The sequence below is a fragment of the Scyliorhinus torazame genome, chromosome 4 (assembly GCF_047496885.1).
Source record: "Scyliorhinus torazame isolate Kashiwa2021f chromosome 4, sScyTor2.1, whole genome shotgun sequence".
Lineage (NCBI taxonomy): Eukaryota > Metazoa > Chordata > Chondrichthyes > Carcharhiniformes > Scyliorhinidae > Scyliorhinus > Scyliorhinus torazame.
The window spans coordinates 155,241,325-155,257,580 of NC_092710.1; positions in this window are offsets into that span (position 1 = coordinate 155,241,325).

Here is a 16,256-nt window from a genome sequence, read left to right on the forward strand (position 1 = left end):
CTAGGCAACCACATCTAGCGGCAGAGTGTGCGGCCAGACACCGACAAGGTCTTGGCGATCAACGCCATGAAGACCTCGGAGAACAAGAAGGCGTTCCTCCGCTTCCTCGGGATAGTCAACTTTCTCGGGAAATTCATTCCCAGTATGGCATCCCACACCACGGCCCTCCGCCATCTCGTCATGAAGTCAACGGAATTCCAGTGGCTGCCCACACATGAAGCGGAATGGCGTGAGCTGATGGCAAAGCTCACCACAGCCCCAGTTCTAGCGTTCTTCGACCCAACCAAGGAAACCAAGATATCAACTGATGCAAGCCAGAACGGCATTGGGGCGGTGCTCCTCCAGCGAGATGACTCCTCGTCCTGGGCTCCAGTGGCAAATGCCTCCAGGGCCATGACGCCCACTGAGCAACGGTATGCCCAGATCGAAAAGGAGTGTCTGGGTGTCCTGACAGGAATAGTCAAGTTTCATGACTACGTTTACGGCCTGCCGAAATTCACGGTGGAAACGGACCACAGGCCTCTAGTCCACATAATCCAGAAGGATTTAAATGACATGACACCTCGGTTACAGCGAATTCTTCTTCGACTCCGCCGCTATGACTTCGAACTTGTCTACACGCCAGGCAAAGAGCTGATCATTGCAGATGCCCTATCCCGGTCCATCACCACACCATGTGAACAAGGTGACTTCATCTGCTACATAGAAGCACAAGTGCAATTGACTTCCACCAACCTCCCAGCCTCTGACGAACGGGTGGTCCAAATTTGTGAGGAAATGGCCAAGGATCCTTTACTGCAGCGTGTGATGCAGCACCTTACCCACAGCTGGCAGAAGAGACAATGTCCCAAATTCTTTAATGTTAAAGCCGAGCTGACGGTTGAGGAGGGAATCCTTCTGAAACTCGACAGGATCGTTATTCCTCAAAGCATGCAGGCTATGGTACTGGGTCAACTCCATGAGGGTCACCTTGGAGTCGAGAAATACCGACGCAGAGCTCGGGAGGCGGTTTACTGGCCGGGCATTAACCAGGATATTGCCAACACGGTCCTCAATTGCCCCACCTGTCAGAAGTTTCAACCGGCTCAACCCAAGGAAACACTGCAACAGCACAAGATCGTGACCTCTCCGTGGTCCAAAGTAGGTGTAGACCTTTTTCACGTCAAGGGGCGTGACTATGTACTCCTGATCGACTACTTCTCCAGTTACCCAGAAGTGGTGAAACTGTCCGACCTCACGTTCGCCAGGCACGGGATACCGCTCACGGTAATGAGCGACAATGGTCCATGTTTTTACAGCCAGGAATGGTTTGATTTTGCACAGTCCTACAACTTCCATCATGTTACTCCAGTCCCCACTGCCCGCAAACAAATGGGAAGGCCGAGAAAGGGGTCCATATTGTCAAGCGGTTGCTGTGTAAAGCTGCAGACTCAGGCTCCGACTTCAACCTGGCGATGCTGGCATACAGGGCAACCCCACTGTCCACTGGGTTGTCTCCAGCGCAGATGCTCATGAATCGCACTCTGAGGACCACAGTTCCAGCCATCCATGTTCCAGACCTTGACCACCTCACAGTGCTACAAAACGTTCAGCAGTCCCGGGCCCAACAGAAGGCCACATATGATGCCCATGCCACGAATTTACCTGAGCTGGCTCCAGCCAATCATGTTTGCGTCCAGTTGCCTGAGGGCGGTTGGTCAGTCACAGCTGTTGTTGTCAAACAAGATGCCCCGAGGTCTTTCATTGTCCGCAAGGCTGATGGCTCCCTGCTACGGCGCAAGGGACGGGCATTGCGAAGAGTTCCACGCCCACCACCTGACCGCAGTGCTCCGCCGGCTATCATGCTTCCCCCGGACGTACCCTGCCACGAGGCCACCGATCTGCCAGCGATCCTGCCGGCCCACATGACCACCGCAATGGCAGCGATCCCACCTCTCCATGTGCAGGCAGCTCCTGATCCACCTCTGCGGCGATCGACAAGAATTCGTCGCCCGCCACAAAGACTGAATCTGTAGACTTAACTTTTGTAAATTTTTGTGACTGAATCCATTGACTTAACTCTTGTAAATATTGCTTAGTTTGCCATGTATCTGCACTATCGACACCTTCCCATGTATCTACGTTTGTTCAATCACCGTTTGTATATAGTCAGGCATATATATATATATACACACACTCGCCTCAGTATTTATTTAACTAAAAAAAAAAGGGGAGATGTCATAATATCCACTCGTGTATATAATGAGATGCAGACAGGCAGTGATTGACACACAGGATGACCAGTAAGCACACAACACAGTGCAGCCAATCACCAGACAGGACACTACCACTATAAAGCCAGAGGGCACTAGGTTTCCCGCTCTCTCAGGACCCAGCTACTGAGACAGTCAGAGTCCACAAGCTAGCACAAACACCATGCGGTAGCCAGTAAGTCTGGTCAGGCTACTACAAGGTCACTAGTCAGATCAGTATAGTGTCGACCCACAGCTGAATATGTACAGCAGTTCATCTAGTTGAATAAAACAGTGTTGGATCTTCTCCTGTGTTAGATGTCTGTTTCAAACTTCCCTGCATCGAGTGCAGTCCACATCGAACCAACCTGCCTAACACATCAGTGGCACCGTTAGCTGGCACTGCCCTCACTGGGGGCTGCCGTCGGTGCGGCCCTGGGTGGTCGGGGGGGGAGAGGTATCCATACCGCCGTTGACAATGCGTAGACCCAGGGGCTGGGGTGGGTGGCCAGCAAGATGGCCGCCGTCATGGCGGTTTGTGCCTGGGCACTGCCCCTGTCCTGTTGGGGGGCACCCGGGCTGCTCGGCCTGCCCCCCCTTCCTCTCTCCTCCCTTGGCCCTAGCATGCCCTGCCCCTACCCCCCCCGCAGCCAACATGGACGGTTTCCGAGCCAGAAGCCTGCAGTCACCCCACCCCACTTCCTACCTTCCCTCTCTGCCGCCGCAGCCAGCTCGCCAAGTTCACGATTTATAAAAGCAGATTAGAAACACGCCGTCGGGAAACTGGCCCATCCGAGGCGCTGAATCGCTGAGGGACGTTAATGATATGCCTACTGAGGGGCAGCATTTGGCGCAGTGGTTAGCATTGCTGCCAATGGCGCTGAGGACCCGGGTCCGAATCCCGGTCCTGGGTCACTGTCCGTGTGGAGTTTGCACATTTTCCCCGTGTCTGTGTGGGTTTCACCCCCACAACACAAAGATATGCAGGTTAGGTGGATTGGCCACGCTAAATTGTCCCTCAATTGGAAAAAAACATAATTGGGTACTCTAAATTTATTTTAAAAATATGATATGCAGACTGCACTTCCAGGCCGTGCGATTTTGTCATTTTTGGAGGGCCGGAGAATATCGATTTGGTGTGAAACTGCCGTCTACCGTGATTTTGGCGTTGGAAGCTATTCTCCGCCCAATCGCGTTTTGCGATTTCGGCGTCGGCTAACAGAGAATTCGGCCCCAGGTCTGGCAGCATCTGTGGAGAGAGTAACAGAGCCAACGGTTCAAGTCCAATATGACTCTTCTTCAGAGGTCCGGGATGTTAACTCTGTTTCTCTCTTTTTACGACACCCTCAGCTAGTGCACGGTCAATTCCAGCCCCACTTGACCCGGAGTCACAACACTAATGAAATTAACAATTCTGAGAAAATATCCAACCTCTTTGGTCTCTGGCTTCCGAAGAACGACAATCACCAGGTTTGTAAATTCAAGCAGAATTAATTTTCATTAATAACCATGAGTAAATAGGCAGCAAATACAACTTGTTAACTATTATCCAGTTCCTCTACCACCCACTTTAGCTCACCCCACCCGCTACACATACACAAGACAAATGCGGTGTGAAGAAAAATAAAAATGAGAGAAGTCTCTGGACGGGATTCTCCGTTTCTGAGACTAAGGGCGGGTTTCTCCGTCCGCGTCTGCCCGGCGACCGGAGAATCCCGTCCGAGGTTAATGGAGTACCTGCGGTGGGCTGGGTGGGAGAATCCAGCCCTAAGTGTTGATGCCAATGCAGAATTTGTGGACTTACATGACAGCAAAACTGGCACCTCACCTGGATCGATTCTGCCACTGTTAAGGGGCTAGCACCGCGGTGTGCCACGGGGAAAACAATGGATTCTAATGAGTAATGGTGCCGGATTCGCCGGTTTTGCGATTGACACTCAGGAGGCTGACAAGCTGTAGCCGGCATACACACACTTCACTCCCCACATACACCATCCCAGCCAACAAGTCAGGGCGGCCAGGATGAGCACTCTGACCCTGGCGCTAACCCCCCCCCCCACACACCCATAACCCAACACCCCCCCACCTGTAGGGCTGATGAACCCCCGCCCTGCACCATATGCCGGCATCCATATCGACCACCATGGCCAGGTGCCTTCGTCACTGAGGCCACCAGTTACCCATTCCCTTGGAGTGGGTCGGATTGTCTAACACTGTCGCTTGCTGTTTCCCCGCCCCCAGGGGAAGGCCGCGCACAACTGCCGGGAGCAGGAGAAGCCAGAGCCAGGAAGGGGACCGCCAGACCTGCTGCCCCTCACTGAGGCTCAGCAGAGGGCCCTGGACTTGGTGTGCAGCCCAGAGGAAAGGGTGGTCGCCAACATGGTGTTCGGCCGGGGGCGAGGAAGTGAGACCCCGCTTAGTTGCGGTTCCCCATGACACATGTGTCAACCACCCCCCAATACCACCCCCACACCACCCTCAGCCCCACACTACCCCACACAACCCTCACCCCCACACCACCCTCACCCTACACCACCCCCACTGCACCACCCTCACCTTCATCCCCACCACCCCCTCTACAGGATTTGCTGATGATGGGGCGGGTCCATCTGGCGTCCTCCGCCCCAGCCAGTGCCACAGCCGGAGCCCCCCTGTGAACCAAGCAGCAATGAGAGCAGCTCAGACACCAGCCCTTGACCCGAGACTCATGACACTCCGGAGCTCGAGTCCAGAGATGACACTGACTTTCCATCACAGCTTTCTCCAACACCCTCCACCGTCCCAGAGACACCACCTCGGTTGGTTCATTGAGGAGGCTCCTGGGAGACTCTCTGGTGCTCACCACACAGCTGCTCCGGTACAGCAGGTGGAGGTAGGAACACCCGAGCGGGCGGACAGTCGGAGGCCGGGCAAACCCCAGGAACTAGCTGCCGTCCAGACGGGTTTCGGGCTTCTGGAACAGACAATCCCATCAATTGTGGAGATGCAGTCACAGAGCCAGGGACTATATGAGGGGTTGTCGGTGAGCATCCAGCACCTAGAGGTGCAGTTGGAGGAGTCCAACTGCATACAGCAGCAGGAGGTGGTGCCGACAATGCATGCCACCCAGGCCGACACCGCAGAGGTAGCATCCATGGTGGAGGCCTTGCGGGCGACGGTTTCAGCCATGGATCAGCATGTCGAAGGCCTGAGGCATTCTGTGCAGGCATGGTTGCTGACACACAGGCAGCCATGTGCCAGAGACACCTGGAAAACGCAGTGGTGCTCCTGAGCTTGGCCCAGTCACAGCAGGCCATTGGCAGGGAACGTCAGCAGCATTGCGTTCAGGGCGACCGTCAACTTGACGGCGACCGGGAGCAGGTGTCCTCCCCCATACCCCCGTGCTGCCAGGTGTGCATCATCTGGCGGATATGTCGCACTGTCTCCCTGCTCAGTTGGAGTCTTCGATGGCATGCCCGGTCTGGCAAGTCCTCGAATAACAGGCAGTGCCGGTACACTGCAGCACAAGGGCAGCACAGTAGTGCAAGTGGATAGCACTGTAGCTTCATAGTGCCAGGGTCCCAGGTTTGATTCCCCGCTGGGTCCCTGTCTGTGCGGAGTCTGCACAATCTCCCCGTGTCTGCATGGATTCCCTCCGGGTGCTCCGGTTTCCTCCCACAGCCCAAAGACGTGCAGGGTAGGTGGATTGGCCATGATAAATTGCCCTTAGTGACTAAAAAGGTTAGGAGGGGTTATTGGGTTACGGGGATAGGGTGGAAGTGAGGGCTTAAGTGGGTCGGTGCAGACTCGATGGGCCGAATGGCCTCCTTCTGCACTGTATGTTCTATGTACACACGAAGTCTCATGGAGTGCTTCCTTGGCACCTCCTCCTCCGCCTGTTGGGCGACCGGCTCTTCATCCTGGGCGGCTGCCTCCTGTTGCTCTGCGGCTAGCTACACTGCTGCACCTTCCTCCTCCTCGAGCAGCATCAGCTCAAAAAGCAGCAGTGCATCCCCAGGGCTGCAATGACTAGCAGGAAGGCCTGTATTGCTGATTGAATCCAATATACATTGTATGCAGTGGATGAAAGGCCGGCATATTGGCTTGGTGCGTATCCCCGTGCCCCACCTGGTCCACATGCACATGCGCGGCCATGGACTTGGCAATTCTCCGGCTGTATCCACAGCTAGAGCCGGGTGCTCTATGCTGCGTGCCTGCTAGCCCCCTACCAGACGGAGGATCGTTGGCCATTTTGCGCCGATTTTCCAGTCGTAAATCGCCACAATTCCCACGCCTGTGTCAGGACATAGATCCAAATCGGAGAATCCAGCCTCATGTATTCTGTTGATTTCAAAAGTTGTTGCTCGACTCTGAGTCACTAATTAAATCCATACCATTCAGAGAGTTACTATACAATTAACCAAAGCTCATTGTTCATGTGAGCTACTATAGCATGGGTCTATATTTACCTATGGTTAGTTCGCAATTCTTTTCATGTAACTAAAACCCTCTTTCAGTAGTGCAGAAATGGCTATTTCATCAAAATAAGACCATAAGACATATGAGCATAATTAGGCCACTTCGGCCCATTAGTGACTCAGAGTCGAGCCACAGCTTCCTTAGATATGGGGCACAAAATTGTTCACAATACTCCAAATACGGTCTGACCACAGCCATATACAGCCTCTGAAAAACATTACTGCTCTTATATTCTAGCCCTCTCGACATGAATGCTAACATTGCATTTGCCTTCCTAACTGCCAACTGAACCTGTACGTTAACCTGAAGAGAATCGTGAACAAGGACTCCCAAGTCCTTTTGTGCTTCTGATTTCTTAAGTATTTCCCCATTTAGAAAGTCTATGGCCGGGATTCTCTAAAAATGCGGCCAAGCGTTGATGCCGGCGTAAACACAGGAGTGTTTCACGCTCGCGTCAAGGGGCCTTTTGGCCCAGCGATTCTGTAGTCCACAGGGGGCCAGCACGGCGCCGGAGTGCTCCGCGCTGCTCCAGCTGCTGTACGTGGCCCCGTACTGCTTGCCGTGGGTCCGCGCATGTGCGCGGCGGCCACTTGCGCGCAACATGGCCGAGCCACACAGCGGGCCGGCGCGGAAGAACGTAGGCCCCCGATCGCGGGCCTGGCCATCGTGGAGCTCCACCCCGGCGAATGATCCCCCTGCCCCGCACCAGGATGGCCACGGCAACCGCGACAGCGAGCTCCCGCTGGGTGGAACCATATGTGAACCACACCGGCGGGAACTCAGCTGGTCGACCGTGGAGAGTCGGGGGGCCTCCTTCTTCGGCCCTCGACCGGCGCGGGGCCGACCGCGTGTGTGCGACTGCCGCCGATTCTCCGGTCGCCGGAGAATAGCGTACCGGCAGCAGACCCGATCGCGGGTCTGAGGCCCCATTCTCCGCCCCATGCTGAGCGCCATTTCGCCGCAGAGGCGCGGAGAATCCCGGCAAATGCCTCCATTTCTCCTTCCAAAGTGCATAAATCACACTTTTCCACATTATGGGCGAAATTCTCCATTATCGGCGGAAAGTCCGCCGATCGGCGCAAAAACGGCGCAAATCCCACTTGCGTCACGTCATAAAAATGAGCCGATAGTCTGCGGCCCGAAATGGGCTAGCAGCGACGTAACGGGATCCGCGTTTGCGCAGTGGTTCACGCCGTGCAGCGTCATACGCGCTGCACGGCGTGACGGCTCATAAGGCCGCGCAGCTCCCCCCCACCCGACCGGAACAGCCGACCGCAACACCCGACTTGATGGCTGGCCGTCGCTCAGCCCCGAGGTTCGAGTCACGCGATGTGGAGGCTCTCCTGGACGCGGTGGAGCAGAGGAGGGACGCCCTGTATCCCGGGCACGGCCGCAGAGTTGCCCCACGCCACAGCCGGCGTCTGTGGAGGGAGGTGGCAGAGGCCGTCACCGATGTGGCCCTAGCACCACGGACAGGCACCCAGTGCCACAAGAAGGTGAACGACCTCATCAGAGCAGGCAGGGTGAGCCTCCCCATATCCCCCATATCCCCCCCTCCCCATATCCCCCATATCCCCCCTCCCCCATATCCCCCATATCCCCCTCCCCCATATCCCCCCTCCCCCATATCCCCCCTCCCCATATCCCCCATATCCCCCCTCCCCCATATCCCCCCTCCCCCATATCCCCCTCCCCCATATCCCCCATATCCCCCTCCCCATATCCCCCCTCCCCCATATCCCCCATATCCCCCCTCCCCCATATCCCCCTCCCCCATATCCCCCATATCCCCCCTCCCCCATATCCCCCCCTCCCCATATCCCCCCTCCCCCATACCCCCCTCCCCATATCCCCCCTCCCCCATATCCCCCATATACCCCCTCCCCCATATCCCCCATATCCCCCCTCCCCATATCCCCCCCTCCCCCATATCCCCCCTCCCCCATATCCCCCCTCCCCCATATCCCCCCTTCCCCATATCCCCATATCCCCCCTCCCCCATATCCCCCCCTCCCCCATATCCCCCATATCCCCCCCTCCCCCATATCCCCCCTCCCCCATATCCCCCCTCCCCCATATCCCCCATATCCCCAAGTGAATCCAGCCCTAACCTTAACCTCTGCAATGCACGCGCAACCGATGGCGTGCATTCATATACCTGCCTAACACTGTTGCCTTTTACCCCTGCCACCACCCCCCCCCCCCACAGGAGAAGCGCGCACACAACAATAGGGAGCATGTGAGGACTGGAGGAGGGCCCGCTGATGAGAGGCCACTGACCGTACACGAGGAAAGGGCCCTGGAACTGGCTGGCGGACCTGAGGACCGGGAGGTTGCTGATGCAGAGGTCGGGGCCCCACGAGCAAGTGAGCCACCAACAGCCCGTCCCCATATCCCCCCTCCCCTATATCCCCCTCCCCCGTATCACCTGATCACTGCCTGATGTCTAACCATGCATGCTTCATTGTGTATCGCAGGACCAAACGTCCAGGCACCCATCCCCGCAGATGCAGACCGCCCGCAGGATGCCCCTCGGAGACCACAGGAGACGGAGAGACCCGCACCCTCCAGCATGCGACGCCCGCAGGATGCCCCTCGGAGACCACAGGAGACGGAGAGACCCGCACCCTCCAGCATGCGACGCCCGCAGGATGCCCCTCGGAGACCACGGGAGACGGAGAGACCCGGACCCTCCAGCATGCGACGCCCGCAGGATGCCCCTCGGAGACCACGGGAGACGGAAAGACCCGGACCCTCCAGCATGCGACGCCCGCAGGATGCCCCTCGCACACCACGGGAGACGGAGAGACCCGGACCCTCCAGCATGCGACGCCCACAGGATGCCCCTCGCACACCACGGGAGACGGAGAGACCCGGACCCTCCAGCATGCGACGCCCGCAGGATGCCCCTCGCACACCACGGGAGACGGAGAGACCTGGAGCAACAGGGAGACGACACCCCCGTCACGTGCGGGAGCGACCACCCAGCGATGAGGGGGGCAGCCACAGGCCCCCGTCACATCCGAGCCAGGACACCCCTACCCGGGACACCACTACCCAGGACACCCCTACCCGGGACAGCACTACCCGGGACAGCACTACCCGGGACAGCACTACCCGGGACAGCACTACCCGGGACAGCACTACCCGGGACAGCACTACCCAGGACACCCCTACCCGGGAAGACGAAATACCGGACAGTGACTCAGAGTGGATGGGTGGAGACGAACCCCCACCCCAAAGTGCCATGGACTCAGAGTGGGACGAAGAGCACGACACAACGCCACTGCTGTCACCAACACCCTCCACCATCGCAGAAACACTCACCACGGTTGGGCACTTTAGTGATGAGGCGTCTGGTACACTCACTGGTGTGCACAACACAGCCGTCCCGGTACAGCAGGTGGAGGTAGGAGCAGCAGAGGGACCGGGCGGTCGGAGGGCAGCCCAGGCCAAGCGAACATCTGCCGCCCAGATGGATCCCGGGTTCCTGCAGTTACCACACCCACACATAGATCCGATGCAACCACCGACACGGAGACGAGCGAATAGGGTGTCGGGTGGCTTGCGGCGGCTGCGGTCGCAGGTGGAGGAGTCCACCCGCGTCCAGGAGCTGGGAGTGGTCCCGGTCATGCGTGCCACCCAGGCTGACACCGCACGGGTGGCGTCCGCAGTGGAGGCAATGGGTGCGACGGTGTCAGACATGGGGAACGGTTTGCGAGGCCTGGGGCCTTCCGTGCAGGCGGCGTCTGTGGCCCAGGAAATGGCTGCCCTCTCACAGGAGGCCATGAGCCAGTGCCAGCGCCAGATGGCAGTGGCGCTCAACGCCATAGCCCAGTCTCAGCAGGCCATGGCCCAGTCTCAGCAGGCCATGGCCCAGTCTCAGCAGGCCATAGCCCAGTCTCTGCAGGCCATGGCCCAGTCTCTGCAGGCCATGGCCCTGTCTCAGCAGGCCATCGCTGAGGGCATCGGCGCCAGTGGCCATGTGCGAGCTGGTGTCGCACTGTCGCAGACAGGGTTCGACAACCCCCTGGGCTCCATGGCTGCAAACCTGCAGACCCCTGTCGATACCAGCACGGGCCTCCAGGACTGGCAGCGCCAGATGTCGGGGGCGCGTCGGATGGCCAGTCCGTTCGCATCCCCCACCCATGTAGAGGCCTGGGGGCCATCGGGCACACCGAGGGAGGAGGAGGTGGTGTGGTCCGTCCCAGCTCCCTCTGTAGGGGAGGTCCCGGTACACCGCGACACCTCGGACTCCCCCCCTTCCGTCCCAGGTGCATCGGGTGGGCAACGGGCAGGACAGGCTGGCAGCTCGCCATCCCAGTCGCCCGGGCCGCAGCCTGGCCCATCTAGGCCAGGACGCCCCAGGAAACGGCCGCCAAAGGGATCCAGTGTCAGAGGGCAGGAATCACAGGAGTCCACCTCCAGTTCTGCTGTACCGTCTGGGGAACCACGTAGACGTAGTCAAAGGGCCCGTAAGGCCAAACAATTAGACACTGAGTAAGTTGGCACGGGTGCAGGGCACAGATGAGTTTTAGGGGCTAGGGCACGTGCATGAACTCCTTTGGTTATTAAAGTCAATGTTACACCTACCGAAGCTGCCTTTGTGCTCTGTCCAAAGTGTGCGGGCGTGTCATGTACGTTGAGCGCAAGTGTGTGTGTGACGGGTGGTCTTACCTCAGCCCCAGGTGAGTCTGCCCCCTTCCCCCTGGGCCGCCATCAACATCCCCCGGGCAGAGGACGGGACCGTGCGCTGCAGTGTCACAGCCGCATGCAGGGATGGTCCGGGTGGATGGTGGTACTGTGGCCATGGGTCAGACATAGTCCAACGATGTAGAGCCAGGAGCTCATCGGAGGTGGGTTGTCATCATCCTCCATGGCCTGCGATAGACACGCGTCCACCCGCAACTGGGTGAGCCCGGCCCGTTGTGCCGCCGGTGGATCGGCAATTGGGGGTGGGGGGGTGGTGTGCATGCGGGTGGGGTGTGTGGGGTTGGGGAGGGGGGGGAGGGTGCTGGGTGGGTGGATGGGTGGGGGTGTGGGTGGTCGGCTGTTGTCATGGTGTGCGGTCTGTGGCCATACTACCCGATTCCCACGCCCATCTAGTCAGTGAAGCGGGCGTCTATCAGTCTGTCCCGTGCCCGCTGGGCCAGCCGGTAACGGTGGACAGCCACCCGCCTGTGTCTACCCCGTCTGCCCTGACCATTGCCCCCATCCCCCTCATCTGGGGAGGACTGGACCTCTTCCTGCTGCTCCTCCACTCCGCCCTCCTCTGCCTGCGGCACATCGCCCCTCTGCTGGGCTATGTTGTGCAGGACGCAGCACACCACAATGATGCGGCCGACCCTATCTGACCGATACTGGAGGGCGCCCCCAGAGAGGTCCAGGCACCTGAAACGCATCTTCAGCACGCCAAAGCACCTCTCGATCACTCCCCTTGTCGCTACATGGGCATTATTGTAGCGGTTCTCCGCCTCATTGCGTGGCCTCCGTATAGGCGTCATCAGCCACGATCGCAATGGGTAGCCCCTGTCGCCCAGCAACCAGCCCCTCAGCCGGGGATGGCGTCCCTCGTACATGCCGGGGATGGATGACCGCGACAACACGAATGAGTCGTGTACACTGCCTGGGTGATGGGCGCAGACGTGCAGGATCATCATGCGGTGGTCGCAGACCACCTGTACGTTCATTGAATAGGTCCCCTTCCTATTAGTGAACACGGCCCTGTTCTCTGCAGGTGGCCACACGGCGACGTGCATCCCATCGATCGCGCCCTGGACCATGGGGAACCCGGCAACGGCAGAGAAGCCCACGGCCCGGGCATCTTGGCTGGCCCGGTCCACGGGGAAGCGGATGTAGCGGTGCGCCATGGCATAAAGGGCATCTGTCACTGCCCGGATGCACCGATGCACCGATGTCTGCGATATGCCGGACAGGTCCCCACTCGGTGCCTGGAATGACCCCGTTGCATAAAAGTTCAGGGCCACCGTAACCTTGACGGACACGGGGAGAGGGTGTCCCCCGCCAGTGCCACGCGGTGACAGGTGTGCCAGCAGGTGGCAGATGTGTGCCACGGTTTCCCAGCTCATCCGGAGTCTCCTCCTGCATTCCCGGTCCGTGAGGTCCTGGTATGACTGCCGGGGCCGGTACACACGGGGCGCCCTCGGGTGCCTCCGTTGCCGTGGGGCCGCGACGTCCTCCTCCCCCTCCTCGTCCTGTCGGTCAGGTGTCCCTCCAGCCTGGGCGGCTGCCGCCTGCCCCTTTGCGGCAGCCTGCGCCGCCTCTCTGGCACGCTCCTCCTCTTCCTCCTCCTCATCCAGGGCAACATAGACATGAGCGGCTGCCACCATCGCTGGATGGTCTGAAAACATGACGGCCTGGTGGGGGGGAGGGGAACGACGACATGTCATCATTGCCCATATCCCCTCCTCCCCCCAGCCAGGTGGCATGGACCGCATGGGTCCAACTGTTGGAGGCTGGCACCTGGCCAGGTGGACCAACTCATTTGCCCTCCCATCACCCACCCCGGCACGGACCCCCTCCCCAACCCCCAACCTCCACCCCAGCACGGACCCCCCCCCCCAACCTCCACCCCGGCACGGACCCCCTCCCCAACCTCCACCCCAGCACGGACCCCCCCCCAACCTCCACCCCGGCACGGACCCCCCCCAACCCCCAACCTCCACCCCGGCACGGACCCCCTCCCCAACCTCCACCCCAGCACGGACCCCCGCCAACCTCCACCCCGGCGCGGACCCCCTCCCCAACCTCCACCCCAGCACGGACCCCCCCCCCAACCTCCACCCCGGCATGGACCCCCTCCCCAACCTCCACCCCAGCACGGACCCCCCCCCCAACCTCCACCCCGGCACGGAGCCCCTCCCCAACCCCCAACCTCCACCCCAGCACGGACCCCCCACACAACCTCCACCCCGGCACGGACCCCCCCCCAACCTCCACCCCGGCACGGACCCCCCCCCCAACCTCCACCCCAGCACGGACCACCTCCCCAACCTCCACCCCAGCACGGACCCCCCCCCAACCTCCACCCCGGCACGGACCCCCTCCCCAACCCCCAACCTCAACCCCAGCACGGACCCCCTCCCCAATCTCCACCCCAGCACGGACCCCCCCCCCAACCTACACCCCGGCACGGACCCCCTCCCCAACCCCCAACCTCCACCCCAGCACGGAACCCCCCCAACCTCCACCCCAGCACAGACCCCCTCCCCAACCTCCACCCCAGCACGGACCCCCCCCAACCTCCACCCCAGCACGGACCCCCTCCCCAACCCCCAACCTCCACCCCAGCACGGACCACCTCCCCAACCTCCACCCCAGAACGGATCCCCCTCCCAACCTACACCCCGGCACGGACCCCCTCCCCAACCCCCAACCTCCACCCCAGCACGGACCCCCCCCCCAACCTCCACCCCGGCACGGACCCCCTCCCCAACCTCCACCCCAGCACGGACCCCCCCCAACCTCCACCCCGGCACGGACCCCCCCCAACCCCCAACCTCCACCCCGGCACGGACCCCCTCCCCAACCTCCACCCCAGCACGGACCCCCGCCAACCTCCACCCCGGCGCGGACCCCCTCCCCAACCTCCACCCCAGCACGGACCCCCCCCCCAACCTCCACCCCGGCATGGACCCCCTCCCCAACCTCCACCCCAGCACGGACCCCCCCCCCAACCTCCACCCCGGCACGGAGCCCCTCCCCAACCCCCAACCTCCACCCCAGCACGGACCCCCCACCCAACCTCCACCCCGGCACGGACCCCCCCCCAACCTCCACCCCGGCACGGACCCCCCCCCCAACCTCCACCCCAGCACGGACCACCTCCCCAACCTCCACCCCAGCACGGACCCCCCCCCCAACCTCCCCCCTCCCCCATATCCCCCCTCCCCATATCCCCCATATCCCCCCTCCCCCATATCCCCCTCCCCCATATCCCCCATATCCCCCTCCCCATATCCCCCCTCCCCCATATCCCCCATATCCCCCCTCCCCCATATCCCCCTCCCCCATATCCCCCATATCCCCCCTCCCCCATATCCCCCCCTCCCCATATCCCCCCCCCCATACCCCCCTCCCCATATCCCCCCTCCCCCATATCCCCCATATACCCCCTCCCCCATATCCCCCATATCCCCCCTCCCCATATCCCCCCTCCCCCATATCCCCCCTCCCCCATATCCCCCCTCCCCCATATCCCCCCTTCCCCATATCCCCATATCCCCCCTCCCCCATATCCCCCCCTCCCCCATATCCCCCATATCCCCCCCTCCCCCATATCCCCCCTCCCCCATATCCCCCCTCCCCCATATCCCCCATATCCCCAAGTGAATCCAGCCCTAACCTTAACCTCTGCAATGCACGCACAACCGATGGCGTGCATTCATATACCTGCCTAACACTGTTGCCTTTTACCCCTGCCACCACCCCCCCCCCCCACAGGAGAAGCGCGCACACAACAATAGGGAGCATGTGAGGACTGGAGGAGGGCCCGCTGATGAGAGGCCACTGACCGTACACGAGGAAAGGGCCCTGGAACTGGCTGGCGGACCTGAGGACCGGGAGGTTGCTGATGCAGAGGTCGGGGCCCCACGAGCAAGTGAGCCACCAACAGCCCGTCCCCATATCCCCCCTCCCCTATATCCCCCTCCCCCGTATCACCTGATCACTGCCTGATGTCTAACCATGCATGCTTCATTGTGTATCGCAGGACCAAACGTCCAGGCACCCATCCCCGCAGATGCAGACCGCCCGCAGGATGCCCCTCGGAGACCACAGGAGACGGAGAGACCCGCACCCTCCAGCATGCGACGCCCGCAGGATGCCCCTCGGAGACCACAGGAGACGGAGAGACCCGCACCCTCCAGCATGCGACGCCCGCAGGATGCCCCTCGGAGACCACGGGAGACGGAGAGACCCGGACCCTCCAGCATGCGACGCCCGCAGGATGCCCCTCGGAGACCACGGGAGACGGAAAGACCCGGACCCTCCAGCATGCGACGCCCGCAGGATGCCCCTCGCACACCACGGGAGACGGAGAGACCCGGACCCTCCAGCATGCGACGCCCACAGGATGCCCCTCGCACACCACGGGAGACGGAGAGACCCGGACCCTCCAGCATGCGACGCCCGCAGGATGCCCCTCGCACACCACGGGAGACGGAGAGACCTGGAGCAACAGGGAGACGACACCCCCGTCACGTGCCAGAGAGGCGTCCTGCGCCGCCTCTCTGGCACGCTCCTCCTCTTCCTCCTCCTCATCCAGGGCAACATAGACATGAGCGGCTGCCACCATCGCTGGATGGTCTGAAAACATGACGGCCTGGTGGGGGGGAGGGGAACGACGACATGTCATCATTGCCCATATCCCCTCCTCCCCCCAGCCAGGTGGCATGGACCGCATGGGTCCAACTGTTGGAGGCTGGCACCTGGCCAGGTGGACCAACTCATTTGCCCTCCCATCACCCACCCCGGCACGGACCCCCTCCCCAACCCCCAACCTCCACCCCAGCACGGACCCCCCCCCCCAACCTCCACCCCGGCACG